The sequence below is a fragment of the Molossus molossus genome, unplaced genomic scaffold (genome assembly GCF_014108415.1).
Source record: "Molossus molossus isolate mMolMol1 unplaced genomic scaffold, mMolMol1.p scaffold_m16_p_2, whole genome shotgun sequence".
NCBI classification, from domain to species: Eukaryota; Metazoa; Chordata; class Mammalia; order Chiroptera; family Molossidae; genus Molossus; species Molossus molossus.
This window is the reverse complement of record NW_023425355.1, coordinates 25,161,655-25,182,106: the sequence shown is the minus strand read 5'-3', so window position 1 is coordinate 25,182,106 and position 20,452 is coordinate 25,161,655. Positions and strand designations below refer to the sequence as shown.

Genomic DNA, 20,452 nt, shown 5'->3' with positions numbered 1-20,452 from the left:
GAAGTGGGGTACAGACTGACCATCCCCAGAAGAGGGGTTGTGGGGGAGAGATAAACCACAGAACTTATATGCATGTATGCATGAACAATGGACATGGACAACAAAGCTGGTGACGGGGTGGGGAGGGAGAGGGAGGAGGGAATTAGTGAGGGAAAAAGGAGAAAGATTTGTAAGAAAAATAAATCAATTAATTTTAAAAAATAAGTAAAAAAGAGAAAAAAAAGAGAAATAGGCAACTATGTGCCAACATGAGGTTTATAGAATATCTATAGTGTTAGTAACCACAGGATTTGTGGTTTGAATAGTAGCAATAATATTAATGAAGAATAATATCTGTATATATATATAAGGGTTATAAAAATATTATGTTAATAATATGCGATCCTCGAAACAGTATTATGAAAGCTAACTTTCAGAAGACAATATTTTATTCTCCAAAATCCAGACTTCAAATATTAAAAGACATCATTTTAATGAAAACATTTATCTTTATGGTGAAAGTTTCTAGAGATGATCTGTAGTACTTTGTCCTAAATGTTGGCTTTTCTGTACAAGCCTCTTCAAGACATTACTGAGTGAGGACTGCTACTGGGATGAATACGGCAGGGAGCTCACATGGAGGATTCATGGGCCAGTCTTACAGACAGGTACTTAAAAAGACAAATGACACTAGGATGTGATACCTGCTATAACAGAGATAGGAACAAAGGACTTGGAGAGCTCAGAGGAGGGAGGAAATCATTCAGCCTGGGGGAATCTGAGAAGACTGCCCTGAGCCCGGTACAATTGAGCCAGTGATGACAAAGGATGAGTTCACAGGGTGCACAGAGGCAAGAGACTAACAGGTGAATGGGAACTCCATGGACAGTCACTGAAGAATATAAAAAAGGGCATTTGATTTACCATGTGCTGAGTGCAAGGACTACCAGGAAACGAGGCTAGAAACACAGTGGAGAGTAGATCAGAGGTCTGCAAATTACGGACCACAAGGCCCAAAAGCTAAAGGTAGATTGTATATTTTTAAATAAAAAAAAATCAAAAGTAAAATAAAACTTCATGAACAACACCTGCTGTGGGCAGAGAAGCCTGACCCGGGTCGCCTGGGGTTGTCGCCGGCGCCGCCGATCCCTCAACCATCCACGGGGGTGGAAACGGTCCTGGTACACACTGCAACTGTTTTCAGAGAGGTGGGAACTGTAGTGTCTTAGGTGAAATAAGTACTTTTGAGCCACATGGACTCGCTGGGACCAGGGGACTCAGTGGGAAGTTGCTGCTACCACCTCCCCTGCGACCCCGCATGAGTCCTGCGAAGTCTGTTGCCCTCTAAGCCGTCTGCTGGTGCCGCACGGACTCGCTGGGACCAGGGGAGTCAGCGGGACCAGGGGGCTCAGCGGGAAGTTTCTGCTACCGCCTCCCTTGGGACCCCGCATGAGTCTTGCAAACTCTGTTGCCTGCTAAGCCCTCGGCTGGTGCCGCACAGACTCACGGGGACCAGGGGACTCTGCTGGAAGCTGCTGCCACCTCTGCAGTGTCCCCCTACAAAGGCTCACTCCTGGGGTTTCTGCTGAGTGCAACGCCCTTGACTGGAGCCACAGCCGGGCTGCCCTTGGCTGGAAGCAGCGCCCTCGGGTTAAAAGTCCCAGGCGCCTCCACGACGCAGACTCCGGACAGAGGCTAAATTGGCAGCGGCCACCCACCTAGGGCTCCGGCAGAGGGAAGGCAGACTGGACTGGAACTGTGTGGGGATACTCGGGTTTTGGAGGCTGCTAAGAGCTTTCACTGAGTGCAGCCACGCAGGACTGTGGTCATTTTACTCCTTCCCAGGGCCCTGGGGAGAGGCGGTGGCCCTTACCTTAGAGATTCAACCCCACCTGGTGACCATTGAAATGCTAATTGAGGCCCATTAACAACCAGCAGCTGCCCAACCCTCCGGAAATCCTCTTACACTGAGCACCTGAGGGAGTTTTTCAGGGAACTCAGAAACCAAGGGTCTTCAGGTGACCTCTACTAATAGCCTCCAAGCAAAAAAGAAGCTAGAGGATAACTACCATTCCCTGGGCTAGCAACACAAAACAGAAAAGCTAAGACTTGACAGTGGTGTTTAAAGTGGGTCCTCCCTGCCTCATCAAAACCCAGGTGAGGGAGCCACAAACAGCAGAACACTAACACCCACAGGGAAAATTTGGCAGACTCCAAAGCCCACTGTGATAGCCAAAATGGTGAAAAACAGAAACAAAAGCCAAAAGAAAGAACAAGAGACCTCTACGGAAGACGAGATAAATGAGGTGCAGTTAAGCAAGTTAAGAGAACTAGAATTTAGAGCCATGATGTTGAGGAAGCTCAACAGTATGTGTAGGGAGGGATATGAGCACCATGAGTAAAGACATAGAAATGTTGAAAATAAACCAGTTGGAAATTAAAAACCAACAGGAAGAAATAAAGAATGACATATCAGAAGTGAAAAACATATTGGAAGGTCTAAAAAGCAGAGTAGGGTAAGCTGAGGACCAGATCAGTGAATTAGAAGACAGACTAGAAAAAATCAACCAATCAGAAAACCAAAAGGAAAAAACAATTAAAAGTTAGGAAGACCGCTTAAGAGAACTGTGGGACCACTGAAAACGTAATAATATTCACATCATAGGAGTCCCTGAAGAAGAAGAAAATAAGCAAGGGTTAGAGAATATATTCAAAGAAATAGTGACAGAAATCTACCCTAATATGGTGAAGGAAGAAGGCATTCAAGTTCAAGAAGCACAGAGAGCCCCAAGGAAGAACCCAAACAGGACCACACCAAGACACATAGTAATCAAACTGCCAAAAATTAAAGACAAAGAGAGAATCCTAAAAGCAGCAAGAGATAAGCAACAGGTTACCTACAAAGGAAACCCCATTAGGCCCTCAGCTGACTTCTCACAAAAAACACTACAGGCTAGAAGGGAATGGCATGAAGTAAACAAGGTCATCAAAAACAGGGATCTGAATCCAAGACTACTCTACCCAGCAAGGCTATCATTCAACATAGAAGGTCAAATAAAGAGCTTCCCCGACAAAAAAAGGCTAAGGGAATACATTAGCACCAAACCACCACTGCAAGAAATGTTAAAAAAAAAAAAAACTGCTGTAATTACCAGGAGAAATGGGAAGAAAAATAGAACCACACTAAACAAAAATGGCAATAAATAAGTACATATCAATAATCACCTTAAATGTAAATGGACTGAATGCTCCCATAAAAAGACACAGAGTAGCTGATTGGATAAGAAAGCATGACTCATCCATATGTTGTTTACAAGAGACCCACCTCACAACAAAAGATTCACATAGATTGAAAGTGAAGGGATGGAAAAAAATCTTCCAAGCAAACGGAAAAGAAAAAAAAAAGCTGGGGTAGCAATACTCATATCTGATAAAATAGATTTCAGAATGAAGGACATAATTAGAGATAAAGAAAGCCACTACGTAATATTGAAAGGATCTATCCAACAGTAAGATATAACCTTGATAAACATATATGCACCCAATATAGGAGCACCAAAATATATTAAAAATCTTCTGGAGGAGTTCAAAGGAGAAATCGATAGCAATACAATCATGGCAGGGGACTTCAAAACCCCGTTGACATCGCTGGATAGATCCTCTAGACAAAAAGTTAGCAAGGAAACAGAGACTCTAAATGAAGCACTAGACCAAATAGATTTAATAGATATCTACAGAGAACTACACCCAAAAACTACAGAATTCACATTCTTCTCAAGTGCACATGGGACATTCTCAAAGATAGACCACATGTTAGGGCACAAACTAAGTCTCTACAAGTTCAAGAAGATTGAAATTATATCAATCATCTTCTCAGATCACAATGGCATGAAACTAGAAATCAATTGCAAGAAGAACATACCAAGACATTTGAACACATGGAAGCTAAATAGCATGTTATCAAACAATGAATGGGTGACCGAGGAGATCAAGGAAGAAATCAAAAACTTCCTGGAAACCAATGAAAATGAAGACACAACAACACAAAATCTATCAGATGCAGCAAAAGCAGTTCTGAGAGGGAAGTTTGTAGCACTACAGGCCTACTTTAAAAAAGAAGAAAAATCTCTAATAGACTATCTAACCTCACAACTTAAAGAACTAGAGAACAAACCAAGAGAAAACCCCAGAGCAAGTAGAAGGAAGGAAATAGTAAGGATCAGAGCAGAAATAAATGACATAGAGACCAAAAAAAAAAAAAAAAAAAAAAAACAATTCAAAAGGTCAATAAAATAAAGAGCTGGTTTTTCGAAAAGATAAACAAGGTTGATGGACCTTTAGCTAGACTCACCAAGAAACAAAGAGAGAGAACCCAAATACACAAAATCAGAAATGAAAGAGGAGAAGAAACAACTGACACCACAGAAATGCAAAGGATCATTAACAAATACTATGAACAATTATATGGCAACAAATTCTACAATCTAAGCGAAATGGACAAATTTCTAGAAATGGATAGTCTCCAAAACTGGATCAGGAAGAGATAGAAAACTTGAACAGACCAATAACAACAGAAGAAATTGAAGATGTAATCAAGACTCTCCCAGCAAACAAAAGCCCAGGCCCAGATGGCTTCACGGGGGAATTTTACTGAACATTCAAAGAAGAACTAATACCCATTCTCCTCAAACTATTTCAAAATATTCAAGAAGAAGGAAGACTTCCAAACTCGTTTTATGAAGCCAGCATAATTCTAATTCCAAAACCAGAAAAAGACACAACAAAGAAAGAAAACTACAGGCCAATATCCCTGATGAACATAGATGCCAAAATCCTGAACAAAATACTAGCAAATCGGACCCAGCAATACACCAAAAAAATTATCCACCATGACCAAGTGGTATTCTTCCCAGGGATGCAAGGCTGGTACAATATTCGCAAATCCATAAATGTGATACACCACATAAATAAAATGAAGAATAAAAACCACATGATAATATCAATAGATGCCTAAAAAGCCTTCGACAAAATCCAGCATCCATTTCTGATAAAAAACGCTCAGCAGTGTGGGAATAGAGTGATCATATCTAGACATAATAAAGGCCATATATGAAAGACCTACAGCCAACATCATACTCAATGGGCAAAAACTAAAAGCATTTTCCTTAAGAACAGGAGCAAGGCAAGGATGCCCACTTTCGCCACTCCTATTTAACATAGTACTGGATGTCTTAGCCACAGCAATCAGACAGGAAGAAAAATAAAAGGACACCAAATTGGAAAGGAGGAAGCGAAATTGTCATTATTTGCAGATGTCATGATACTATACATTGAAAACCCCAAAGACTCCATGAGAAGTTTACTAGACTTAATAAATAAATTTGGCAAAGTAGCAGGATACAAAATTAACGTCAAGAAATCAATGGCATTCTTATACATCAATGATGAACTCACAGAAAGAGAAACTAAGAAAACAATCCCATTTACCATTGTGGCAAAAAAAACTTCATGACACATGAACATGAAATTCCATAAATAAAGTTTTATTGGAACACATACAAAAAATATATTTTTGTATTTTCTACAACTGCATAGGAATGAAAAGAAAACGGGTGAAATGGAATTGTATCCATTTTCATGTCCCCATCATTTAATATCTGAATGCATTGGAGGCTAATCCCAGGTCTGATGCTTACTAGATGTATGACCAAAAGCAAGAGTTTTAACCTCTCATTTGCTCATCTGTAAAAATAGTTAAAAACAACCTTCAGGGTCATTGTGGGCATTAAAAGAAAGAATTTCTTTAAAATATCTCCCATAATGTTTAGAAATGTTGCTTCTCTTTTTGTCATTAACAGTTTCATTCCTGTTTTTTGTTACTATTACTACTCCTTTTACTATTACCTCGATTAAAGGTCATGTTAAAGTATCTTCATTTGTCTTAATATAAACGATCCATAGAGTTCAGACAAAAATTACTGTCAAATTGTAATCTCTGTGTAGTAAGTGTCAATCAACTTTTTTTTTCCTTGCAGGAACTGATTGCGTTCTTTTCTTTGGAACAATTTGAGTTTCCTGCCTCTGCAATACTGTCAGCAGAGCCTGCACAATGACATGGTAGACAGGTAACAAGTCAAACTGGAATACGAAAGGGCACATAAGTTAACTGTAACAACAACAACAATAAATATTCAAAAGTGTCTGTCTTCTTTCCCTGATATCAAAGCCACAAAGAAGTCTACTTTCAGCTTTATGTGAAAGCCACATGTGGAACCATAAAATTCCAGCTATCAGTCAAATAAACCTCTTTCATCACCTTTCTGAGAAACATGTTGCAAACCTAAAGACACAATTTACTTCCGTGAAGTGAGTGAACGTTTTATTCTCTCATTTTGACAATGACATAGGAATTTCCCAGGTGAACAAGCCCTCCTATTAAAACTCTCTGTCGCACTGGATCTATGCATGAAGAAGGGAATAGGGAAAGCTTTTTGTCAGTGCAAATATGTGAATAAACTTTGGTTGCTGAACCACAAAGAAAGAAACTTTGTGTTTATGCCCCCCCCTTTTTTTTGCAATTTGTAATAATTGTTCTTTTCTATTTGCATTTGTGCAGACACATGGAGAGTAGATTCCATAGAACTATTTGTCAGGCAGCCTAAATGGAAAGTGGTTAATATTTAGAGAAATCCAACTTCTGCATATTAATTTCTAAAATGAGATTGTTACAGCGTTTAGCATCCATAGATAATAAGGTTGTTGGGATGATTGGGTTAATAATTTAATAGTATTTGAGAACCCTTGATTAAAAGGTATGATATAAGGAAACATGATGAGCAGAAGTATACTATCAAACAAGAAAAAAATTCCAATTTTCTTCTGTGAAGTAAACTTACAATGTAGACCAAATTTTCAAGAAAGGTATAATGGGTATGCTTACAAAATTTCATGTACATGTGTTACACACTCAGAAGCACATAATTGCGTATGCAAAATGGATAATTGCATATAAAATTGCCCATTTGTGTGTGCAATTACCCATTTTATGCCCACAAATGCTTGTTTGAAAATCTGGCCCTAAAACTCTAGCAGTAGAGAAAAAAATTAGCTTGCACACATAGTTTCTGAAACAGAAATTGTGGCCTGCCTTGAATGTATAACTGCTGTCAAGTATTTTAGCTGTCTTGGTTTCAGTGTTGAATCAGAATGTATTCCAGACTGCATAACAATACAGTAGCATGAAATATATTTTTAAAAGATAAACATAGAAACTTTTTATCCAGCTGCCACCAAAGATGCTAATATATCTTATGGCACTAGCAGCTAGTGATGAGGGTTTTGTAATCACTGCTGGGTATGTAGAGGAAAAGGGAAATATGTTTGATCAAAACTCTGAAGCATTATGTTTTAAAGATCCACATTTGTCCATGGTATAGGATTACTGAAAACAGCCAGTTAAACATTGATCTATTTAAAAGTAGACTGTTTTTTGTTGCTGTTGTTGTTAACTAAACTAGCATTTATATAACTTGATATTTCTTTATTAGCAAAGACTCATCTATTACCTAAATAGGTTCTATAGTATACAGGGTCTATGAGGAGAAATTAGAGTGGTGGGGTAGAAATGCTTTACAAATTAGCTTATAAGTGTAGAACTTGAATTATTAACCCATTATTTCCCATTTTTTAATTCCCATTATCTTTATCCTAGCTCTTTCTTTCAACAAAATAATCTATGGTTATAGAAGTTAATCTCCAAAATTCTCGTCTCAATTCTGATTATTTTTCCTTCTGAGGCCTCTGGCTATACTATTATTTTCCTCATGACTAATTCACCCTCTCTTCAACTCTATAAGGGTTTCTCCTTGTTTTCCCCACTCAGACTATACTTGCTTTGTATAAAAAAATCTTTCAGTAAGGTATGTCAAACTTCCCCAAATGTGTCCTTTCATGGTTTTCGTTTTGTCTGCCACCCTCTTAATCTATGTCAATCTCACTGCTCCTTTCTCATTTCTGACTTGATGCATTTTACCAGGAAATCCCTATCATCCCAAGCATGGCAAACGTTATTCCTGCTTTTGCTTTTTTTATTGTTTTTGTTTGTTTGTTGCTATTTTTATATAACATATATTTTATTACTTTGTGCTAATACATGTTCATATTACAAAGGCAATTTGGTAACTGCCTTTGAAAAGAAAATAATCTTTCTTTTGATATTTGAATTATCTGAAATAACATAACAACTGTACATCAAAAAAGAAATCCTCATTTGGGCCCTGGCCGGTTTGGCTCAGAGGTTAGAACATCGGCCCCACAGATGAGAGAGACCCAGTTCAGTTCCCACTAAGGGCATGTACCTTGGTTGCAGTTTGTCCCCGGCCCCGGTTGGGGTTTTGTGGGTGGCAGCCAGTCAATGTGTCTCTCTCACATCGATGTTTCTCTCTTTTCCTCCATCTCTTTCTCCCATTCTGAAGATAAATGCAAAATGTCCTTGGGTGAGGATTAAAAAAAATAACTAAATAAATAAAAATCCTAATTTTGATAACAAAAAAAGACAAGCTGAACAACAAAAAATTGTCCTTTCTTAAAGGTGGACACTGAAGTGGACCTAATTTTGTTTTCTTTTTTAACGCCTCCAAAGACAAAAATAGCTGAAAATCTAATTAAAATTAATAAAAAACTTGTTTATACTAAAGTACTGGTCTCTGGCACCGTTTTCTGTTTTCTACTATTTTGATGCAGGTTCTTCTTTGTCTGTTTCTTCTCTTGCTCTTTTTACTGGTCCAGATGTACCATTTTCATCACGTTCATCATCACTATCAAATTTAGTTTTCTTGCCCTGGAACTGTGCTTTTCCTTTAGCAGACCCAGTCTGAGCCGCTTTATTTTCCTTTCCTTTTACTTTACATCTGCAACCTTTTATCTTCCATTTGTTTAGGGATTCTTGTTGGTTTTCTATACTTCTTTTCATGCTTCTTTTTCCACATCTCCATCTACGTCACTTTCCATGTCACTTCGTTTTTTGTTTTTTAATTTTTTTCTTTATTAATTTTAGAGGAGAGAGAGAGAGAGAAACATCAATGAGAGATAACATCAATTGGCCACCTCCTGCATGCCCCCTACTGGGGATCGGGCCCACAACGTGAGCGTGTGCTCTGACTGGAAATTGAACCAGTGACCTCTAGATGCATGGGTCGACACTCAACCACTGAGCCACACCGGCTGAGTACTTCTTTGTTTCTTTTTTTTTCTTTTTTCTTTTTTCATCCTCACCAGAGGACATTTTTCCATTTTTTGTTCAGATAGACTGGGAGGGAGAGAGAGGAAGAGAGAGAGAGAGAAACATCAACGTGAAAGGGACACATCGAGTGGCTGCCACCCACACCACCAACCAGGGCTGGGGACAAACTGCAACCAAGGTACATGCCCTTAGCAGGAACTGAACCCGGGTCTCTCTGGACTGCAGGCCAATGCTCTAACCACTGAGCAAAACCGGCCAGGGCTTTGTTTCTTAATTGAAGGTTACCATTATTTGCATCTTTGGCTTTATCCAGTGCTTCCTTAGCTTGTTCTTTAAATAGAATTATTCCTTCTTTTGCTCCTGTGACAAAGTCTATTTATTTTATTTTACCATGATATGAAAAAAAGATGTGCAAATCTTCTCTACGGGTCTGATGGTCTAGCCCCCCCCCCCCCAATTTCAACAGTAGCTTATCTTTTCTTTAAGAGATTTCATTTCAGCATTTTCTGCTAACTTGTTTTTCTTCTTGCTCTTTTTTAGCTTGTAGTTTAGCTTCCACTTTATTTTGCTTTCTCTCATTTTTGTTTTTTGTTGTGTTTTCTTTTTTTGTTTATTTGTTAGCAAAGTAATCTTCCTTGAAAAGTATCAGCAGATCTGTCTTTGTACTTTTGTTCAGGGGTTTCCATAAAATTTTTAGCAGATTCAGTACTATCAAGCACAGCAAATATTAATCCCTTAAATGCTTTGTGCAATATTCATCTGAATATTTAGTACTTGACCATTATCTTCTACTCATTCTTTTATGTCATCAAAGGTTGCATCAGTAGGGAAGCCTTCAATATAAACAGATCTGTTTTTTACATCATTGTTATACTCATTGGTCACTTCAGGGTGGGGTTTGTTTGGAGAGCTTCTATTTTCATTTTATCTTCACTTATCCCCATGAGTTCTACCTTTTATTCGCTCAATGCTTCTACTGTTACATTAGAGCCTGTTGTTAGACAGTTTAACCTATTGAATTTTATCATTATTTCCAAAGGTACCCAGCCTTCATCCAGTTTGAGTTGTTTCTTTAAAAAATTCTTCCTTTGGCAAATTGAAGTCACCAAAATAATATTCAATTTGATGACAGATTTTGGCCTCCAGAGCAACCATTTTTTCATCACCATTTTCAAGCATTGTGGCCACAGTTTTGTGGAGAGTAGTTGTCAACTGACTTGTTTTTAATAGGAACATTTTTGTGACACAGTAGAGGTTTTTCAAAAGTGGGAAGAGATCTTTGCGCGCCTTATAAGATGCAATGCGGTGGTTGCGTAGCATACTTAGTGATCTTGTGGCCAGACCCTGCGGGACCTGGACCTTAAAAATTCTATTTGTATAATCTTGTTGCTTTAATGTGAATTCCAGTGGAGAAAGAGAGGTGGGAAGGTAGGCAGAGGTTGTATCATATCTGTAGTAAGCATATTACCTATCTTAAGAAAATATTAGATTTTATATAAAAGTCCTTTTGCCGATTACAGTGAACTTACAAATATAACATCCCATTCATTCTTTCTGAGTCATTTTTAGAGATAGTAAACAAAGCCTCAGCAAGAGTCTCACTTGACTAAGAGAATGTGGCTTATTAGTGATGGGTTTCCATAATTCTGATCCAGATTTTGTAAACTGCAGAACTAGGTTCTATCTACTATCTAAGTGCTGGCAGCATTTAAATAATTGCTTAAACACAGAATGAGTAAAGGACACTAACATATTCCTACACACTATCAGAATCATCACAAGTCTCTGATGGATAAAATTAATAAAGCTGCAGGAATACCTTGCAATTAATTAATATTCAGCTTTTAAAAGAAAAAATGTATCAAAAAATATAAAATGCCTGTACTTTCTGAAGACTTTCTAAAAAGCAGAGATCTGGATTTAATTGTTGTAAGTTCTCTTATTCTTGCATATTTTTTTCAAAAGTCAGAGAGCAGATCTCAAAATATTTTATAGGTAGTATTGTATGAGACAAGAAATCACATGCTCAATATTTGCTTCAATTGTAAGGAAGGAGGAAATGCGTACTTCTACCCTCATAAATTCAACTGTAGTGCAAATGGTTTCTACAGATTCAATAAGAAAAGTTGGTCTTGAGAAAATAAAAAAGTCTAATAGCTCATTTGTGTAGCTCGTGGATGTGAATATCATGACTTAGGTGCCATTTTCAAGTTTGAGATGCAACTTCATTTGGTGTATGAACCAAACATCAAGTGTATGCAAAAGAGTGCACTTAAGATCTATAGAATATTCTCCCGTGGGATTTAAGCAAGAAAGTTTTAATAATCATAATATATTGAAGATAGTTTCTTGATCTAAAATGTAATGTGTATTATAAAGTTGAATAGTTTATATATTACAAATAAATTTATAGGAAATTACTACTTAAATGGAAAACTAACAAATTTTTATCATACCAATTACAATTAAGAAAAATATATTCACCATATCTATGTATTTTTTTATTGCCAATAGACTTCTAAAAATTTGCATAGTGTTTTTCACCAGGTTCTTTATGTAAAGAATTTGTTTATTTCTTAATGAGTTTTATAATAATTTGTGACAATATGTAATATATACTTAATGTCGCTTCTGAAAATTCTCAGCTCTCAAGAAAACATCATTTTAAGAAACCAACATTTATAAAATAAGTGTTACTCAAACCTGGTCATATTTTAATTTCAATTGTCTAAGTTCGAATTCCGATTTCAGAATAAAGCATTCTACAAATACAAAAATATTTAAATAATCACTAAAGTACATACATTAATATTGCTATGTTAACTGTAGTTTAGTAAAAAATTGTTTAAGCCCAATGTCAAAAACCAATTTGTAAATATAAACAACATTAATTATATATAGTGTAGTTGTCTCACCTTTTAAAATATTGTCATTAAAATTATTGCAAGGTATTAATTTTGTCCCTTTTAGACAAAATGCTCATTCATAAAGGGAAAAATAGTTGAAAATAATACCAACTATTGATGAGGGAAATAATCAAGTGTCATGCTTAAACATCCTTTTAGTACTTTTTATTGTTTGGGGATTTTAAAATAAGAAGCCCAGCATATCAATTTTAAGTCAGAATATGATAACAATTAAAACATTTTTGAAGCCACATCAGAAGGTCCTATTGAAATTCAATCCAGGACTTATTGAACTTAATTGCTGAGGACACAGTATTAATAAAGGCAAGGTTGACTTCTCTTCTATTTCCATGACTATAGAAAGCAGTTCTCATACCAGCAAAATTGGGCAGTGAATAAAAGGGGACTGGACAAACAGTGTAAATCCATTCCTACAATTGAAAACTACTGCTCAAAGGATATATCTTTTTTTTTTCTTTATTGACTTTAAAGAAAAAGGAAGGGAGAGGGAGCGATAGAAACATTGATGAGAGAGAACATCGATTGGCTACCTCCTGCATGCCCCCCACTGGAGATTTGATCCACAACCTGGGTATGTGCCCTGACTAGGAACTGAGCCAGCAACCTCTTGGTGCATGAATCCATGCTCAATCCTGAGCCACACTGGGGGGGGCAAAGAATATATCTTATTGATGGTTCAGAAGCATTTATTTACATACAAAGTATCATGTCATTAATTGAACAAACAAAAATAAAGGAAGCCACAGAAAAACACAACATTACAAAGATGAAAAAAACAGAGGATTTTGCAAGCTTAGGAAAGTTTTAGTGTTTTTATAAAATATAATTGAAATTGTTTTGTACAAGTAAGATTACAACAGGCATAAGGAAGATCGATGGGGTGAAAGTGAAGGCTGTAATTTAGCTCTTGTCATATTTCAAATGTGTTTTGTTTAGTGAATGTGAGAGATTTGGTTTCTAGCAATATTGTTGAAAATGAAAATATATAGACTTTTATGTAGATTGTTAGTCACAAGGGTGCAGCCTAAATGAAAGACTATACAAGTGCCTCTGTCATATTCCACCAACTATGGTTATGGAGTTATGTGTACTAGTTTTGTCACATGGTCATGTGTGCACATATAATGAGAAGGAATATTTCAAGATTGCATATCTGGTAAACAGTAAACTTGCCTTGATCCTCTAAACATCCCCTCTCTGTCTTGCTCGCTCTTCACCTAATGACACATATAATTGGAACACACACATGCACCATCCAAACTGGAGATAGTATTTCAGGCTGAGTTGTAGGTATACATTCCAAATTTGGACAATTGTGATCCCCTAATTCCTGAGGATTAACATTTTTTGAGCAGAATAAAAACATGAGTTATCTGTTGCCATAGTAATGCTATAACACACCATTCTGAAATTCAGTTGCCTAAACTAATAACCATATAATATTGCTCATAAGTCAACATGTTGGCTGGGAAGTTCTCATATTGGTTGAGTTTGATGAGATTCATTCATGGACCTGCGGCTCAGCTAGGAAATTTTGCTAATCTTTCCTCTCTGTCATAACTGAGACCTGATCTGGAGCCACTTAGACTGAGAAGGTTCTGCTCCATGTGGTGGCATATCCTCCAACAGGAGAGCCTAAGTTTGTCCCTATGAAAGAAGCAAGATCCTTAAAAAAAAAAAGTAGAAGTGCATGAAGCCTCTTTAGGCCTAGGCTTAGAACAAACCCATCATCTGCTACATTCTCTTAGCCAAATAAAGTAACAAAATGTACCCAGATTTAAGGAGTAGGAAAACAGATTCTTAAATATTGATGGGAACAACTGTAAAATCCCATTAATAAGGGCATAGGTAAAAAATAAGTAGATAATTGGGTCACTTATGCAATCAATCTATCATAAGAATATTCTAATAAAAGAAAATCCCCAAAATTCAAGTGTCACACAGAATTGGAATCCCCCAATACAAGGTCTGAACACCAGTGAAATAAGCTTGCAAATGGGGGACCAGGGCACATCTGCACCCAGATAGCTGCATTACTACCTGTCTCAAATAATTTACTTTCTGCTGTTTACCTCTTCAGAGAGGCCTTCCCTAACAACCCTCCATCCTCTAAGGCTTTATCCACTTTAGTTTTTCATCCTAGCACTCATCATCATCACCTGACATACTATTTATTTGTTGTTTGTTTGTTTGTTTGTTTTACCTATCTACTCTCAACTAGAATGTATGTTCCATGAGTCCAGGAATTTTGTCCACCTTGTCCAATTGTGTATCCCTGCACTTACAACACTGTATGGCCTATTAGATGCTTACTAAGTGTTCAGTGAATGGATGTCTTCATAGACCAAGGCTATTGAGGTCCCACAGGTACTGACTCCAGTGCTAAGCATAAAATTCACAACGTCTATCGGTAGCTATATATATTTCTGACTTGGGCACTGGCATACGATCAAGTCATACCTGTTTATGACTTCTCATTTATAAGTCTCATCTACTGATTCTGTTTTGGTAAGGTTTGACCCTGAAGCATTACTCCACTCAATGTGTTCTTTCATGATTCCTGACCACAGCTCAGCCATTAGTTTTACCTAATTGTAAATCTATATGGTTCTCAGTATGTCTTTGTAACAATGCTTCTTGCTTTAGGAAGATATTATGGACTGGTGAAAAGACAGTTTTTTGAGCATAAAGACCTTGTTTCAAATCTAATTTTTGTTTGGTTGTAACTTTGGAAGAGTTACCTTCTTAAGACTTGTTTTTCTTGTGCTTGTTACATAAATGATAATACGTACCATCCCTGAGCCCATAGTGGCCCCCTTAAAGGAAGCCTGGTCCACAGAAGTGTACTACCCATAGCCATGTTTGTACTTGATGATCATCCCCAGTCATATTGGATTGGCCCCGATTCAGCTGAGATTGAACCAATTAGCTTTTTTTCTCTATCTACCTCCTTCCTTGGAATTGGAATTGAGGTTTATGAACTTGATCTGTGGAGAATGAGTAACAGAGAAATACTCTAACGAGCAAGAAAGATAAAGCAGGCCCTAAGGAAAAAAAAAATCAGAGGCAAAAAAAATGGAGGGAAAACACTCTCTGGTTTTCCAATAACTTCTGAATTTATTTTAATTATTTACCAAGGCCTTTCTATTCATGTCTTTAGGCATCATGAAACAGTCCTGGTTCTAAACATAGAACCTCCCTCATCTTTGTTAAGCTAGTCAAAATTTGTTTCAGTTATTTACAATCAAAGAAGTCCAAAGCAGTAAAATTACTTTTTGAGTTGTTGCAAAGATTAAAAGAGAGAAGGTGTGAAAAATCCCTTCCAAGCTGTACATTAATTATTATCATTTAACTCTACTGGAACTATGCTGGTCCCTAACCGTAATCTGTCTATGGCTCCTACTTGTGTCCTCAGTTACCCTGCTCACTGCTTTCTCAGCTGAGACTGGACAGGTTGTGGTACTAAATTTTATCCAGATCTATTTTATAATGTATTTATGCATTTGTGCCTTGATCATGAATTTTTAAAGTAAATGTATATAATTTTTTCTAAGCAGCCATACTTCAGAGATAGATCACACCTACTTTGTCCTCCCTAGAGATCTTGCTCCTATAATCTTAACCACCAAACGTACTTGAAACTCCAGCTCTGTCATTTGCTAGTTATGTGAACATAGGTAAAATACTTAACCCATCTTGCCTCTGTCTCTTATTCTGTAAAATTGGTTTAAAAATACTACTCACTAAATAAATTGTTTTGAGGCTTTAGTGATAAGAGGCAAAAAACATTTTAGAACAATTATTTGATATTGAACTGACTCAGTTCTTCTCAGTCAACATAAAGTACCATCAAAAAACTTAACCCAACCTGTTCCAAATATACTTTATTGTTTTTTTATAGTATTAACTCAAGTCCATAGGTACCAACACATTCCTTCTGATTATTCCTGTTATGTCCTCCTTAGCACTTACAGAAATAATCTATTGTTTTGCATTGTCTGATAAATTAGATTTGCATTTTGAATATTCTTACGAAAAAATAGCTCCACTTCACTATAACTATAAATTCCTTAGGGACAGGAGTTATTTGCCTCCTCACAGCTGTTTTTAATTATGTTTTATGTTTGATATACAGTATTTTCTCACCATTCACTTATCTTAATTAAAAATATGTACATTATTTTGAGATATTATATAATTTAGACTTTATTATCATTATGTTACTGCAATGTCTTAAATCTGTATCAAAAGTGAAAGAATAGGTTATGTGACATATTTGGATTTTTTGTTTATTTAGAATGTGCTTATATTTTGTAAATACCACCTCAGAGATTATCTTCAGCTTTTTATCTTCATTGTGGTATTCTTTTAACTGGACTGAATTTTATTGTATGTAATTAATACTGTAGCACTAGAAATAAAATTCCCTAAAGAATAATCATTGAATACAAGTAATGAATAGACTCTTGGTTGTTTTGTTTTGATAATTCAATTATAAAGGAATGAATCGTGATCATATTGGAAAAAATATTTCAATTTCTGATTTGAGATGAATTACTGACATTAATAAATGCAGCAAAAAACTCAAAATGCATCAGTAAAACCAGGACATTGGTGACAAACTAGACAATGAGTGTTGTCAATTCTAAGATTACCTCAGAGTTATCATTGCACAGGAAAACTTAAAATGCCCTTGAAATCTTACATCTGATATATGAAAATAATTTGATAGTTGTCCAAATTTGACAATTCTAAAATTGATATAGCATTGCCAGTAGTAAATGTGTTATAAAACTGAAAAGAAACTTTTTAAAATTACTAAAAATTTAAAAATAAAGATTCACCATATTATAATAAAGCATGGTTAATCTCCTTATTCTCTCTATAAAAAATATTGCAAAATTATTTTTATATGTGCAGGAGATCACTGAGAGTGCAGCCTAGAAACATGGAGGGAAACTATTATAACTGTGAAGCATAGTTAATTAATAAAAACATTCTGCTTCTTTTTCCTGAATTTTGCCATGTTTATTGTATTTGACAGATTTTTAATAGGTGTTTTTTATTCTTAATTAATTTACATTTAATATTATTTTGCATTAGCTTCACTTGTACAGATTAATGGTTAGACAATGACAGATTATTAAATGTGTAATTTATTGCCAATTATTTTATCTTCAGAGTAATATTACTTTTGTGCTTAATTAACCTACTTACTTGAAATTGGTATTCTATTTCTTAAACATAATCTCCCAAATTATTTAAGCTTCAGGTCTCACAATACCTGGATCTTCTCCTCATCATATGATTTTATTTTCTGTCATTAATTTTTAGGTTGAAATAGAAAAGTGTGGAAATTTTACAATCACATTTTTATTAGAACAGGCTAAAATACAAAAAAAAAAAAAAAAAAAAAAAGGAGAATCACCTACTTCATTAGTGATTTTCCCATTCAGTATTGGTATTTCTATTAAAAAAAAAAAGAATATTTAAGATTAATTCTTGGAATTGTGGATGAATCCTTGCACCTATAATTCCCCAAACAAAAAATGAACAAAACTAGTCCTGTGTCATTTATGTTTTCCATTTTATAATGGCCAAGGCTGCATAGATTTCAGAGTTGTTAAAATGGAGAATTTTATTTTGGAATGAATTTTATACAAATACAGAAGTGTGAATGCTAAGAAATGCCCTGGTAACCGAGGTATAAGAGATTGTGCTGCATGTTAATAAAAACACAGTTTCTGACTGTTCATTAAAATTGATTGAACATTGGAACTTTGGAACATGCATTAGGATTAAATTCAAGCAGTTTCATTCTTTATGACATACAATTTATCTCATTAGTGCACTTTGGTTGCTTTTATATGTGATTTTCAACCCACTGCTTTATATATTATACATTCCATTTTCACAGAAGCAATTAGTACATCTTTTAAAAAAAGAAAATTGATTCTTATATATATTCTAACACTGCCTTATAGATGAGTGTATCAAGTTTTGACAATTATAACGCCTCTCAGATTCTGTTTGAGATTGCTATAGCAATATACATATGAAGGAAAAGTGCGTTGAAAAATACTTTGGATTTGTGTTTTGGTTTTCAGTTTATTTTATTAAGGCTTGAAATCTCTATATGCATTTGTGTAGACCTTTGCTTCTAGTTATCTGCCACCCTAGAAAAGATCACTCTGCAATAGAATGATGGCTTTGACACAAATAATTGAAACTCAAGAGGGTGAATTTTTTACTTCTGTGGTACATATTTTTGCTTAAAATGTGACTGTGCATTTGTGTATTTAATAACTTTATTAAATAAGCATTATATGTAGACCCACATCAAACACATGTGAGGCCTGGAACAACAGTATAAATAAAGGCCCACATATCATATGTGTAAATATTTACAATTTATAAATCAGTCTAACAAATATTTCATCAAAATGACAAAATTTTAAACTATGTAAAGCTATAATTTTCATATGACTCAAAGTGGGAAAAATATCAAAACTTACCATATTTATCATTATTCTGATATTGGGTCAGCAATGTTTGGATTTTTAATATGTATGTAATGCATAAATTATATTTATTCCATATATTTATTTATATATATTTTATTGCAAAAATTTATTTTTCTTAACTTTATTTCACTATAATCACTATGTTGCAGTCACTATGTTTCACATAATTTGTTGGCTATTGACACTCTTTATTTAAATAATTTAAAAATAAAATGTTATTAAATTCGATGTCCACAAAGTGAAAGTATAAGATAAATATTAAATTTAGTATTGATATAAGATTGCAGTAAATTATTTTTATTTAAAATATTCAAAATATGTATTATACATAAATAAAAATACAAATTATATTTAATAAATAGTAAAATTTTAAATTTAAATTTATATGAATAAAATTGAAATTTTATCATGTTTTCAAATATAGGAATTTTTATTACATATCTTTGCAAGTAAAACTATTCAGAATTCTACTATTCAATGTAAATCAATAACTATTTAATATGTACTATTTCTATATCTCCATAATTATAAATTAAAGAATTATATGAACTATTTTATATTGCAAAATATTCCTCAACTACCATGTGCAAATGTCATGCTAATACATGTAAATATTTCCAAAGCTATAAATTTGAACATGCACTGAAGCAATAAAATGGACATAGAGCTACTTGGAATTTATACAAGAATATATTATACCTATGATATCTAAGAGGAAGAATTTTATCTACTTTATTTTGAGTTTATATAAATAGGAACAACATTAGAATCCCAATAGACACAGGCAAAAGATATGAAAACTCATTTTACTCAAAATAGATATATAAGGCAAACAATTATATGGAAACTTGTTCATTTGACTACTAATAAAAGTAGTGATCATTACAATAAAATCAAAGTGTTATTTTAGTCCTATTAAATTAGAAAAAATATTTTAAATATATTTAAAAGCCTGATAATGGGAGATAATGTATAGAAACTGGCATAGTGACACTTTTCTGGTGATAAGGTAAATTAGGACAGTTATTCTGGACAGAAATTTGAAGTTTTATCAACAAATCAAGAGACATAAAATTGTTCATATCCTTTCTTAGAATAATCTCATCTAAAGGAATTGCTCTAAGAAATCTATTCAAAAAGGAAGAAAAAAATTCCAATTTACACACATGTATATATCTTTGTATTAGAAAATTTGAGACAACAATTATGGTTCCACATAGGGAAAGAATTAAATAGATCATGCTATATCAAATATGTGAAATATCTATTAAAAATGATAAATTAAAACTGTAGCAAATTTTTAAAAATATTTTTTCTAACTGAAGAAACCGCACAAAAGTGAACGTATAATATGCTTAAATTAACTAAAATATTCATACATATGGCTAAAGACTTGCCAGGGAACAGAGTCTTAATAACTGTAAGAATATGTGCAATTCTTTCTTTTCTAACTTTCTTGACACTACAAGAGATTTCATTTTAGCTTGCATTTATACCAAGTTTACACATCATTGACTACCATTTCAATATGCCAAATGCTAACCCAGAAAGCATACTACTCCCCTATCTTCTCTCAGTACCTATCAGGCAAAAATTCCAACTCTGGATAAAATCAAGTATCTCTTCACCTACACACAAGCAGATGATTATTGCCAGAGGATAAACATGACAAAGGTTTTTGTAGGACTCTAAATTAATTTTCACCAACCTCAAATCAGTCTCCAACCACTCTGGCTATTTTAATTATTTAAAATTTTTTTTTTCGCCCTGGCCAGTTTGGC

The 20,452-nt window shown here is 34.8% G+C and overlaps 1 pseudogene; it reads right to left on the bottom strand.

The window, feature by feature from the left end:
• Window positions 1-8,638: 8,638 nt before the first annotated feature.
• On the bottom strand, window positions 8,639-10,399 carry LOC118636140 (annotated as a pseudogene).
• Window positions 10,400-20,452: the final 10,053 nt, after the last annotated feature.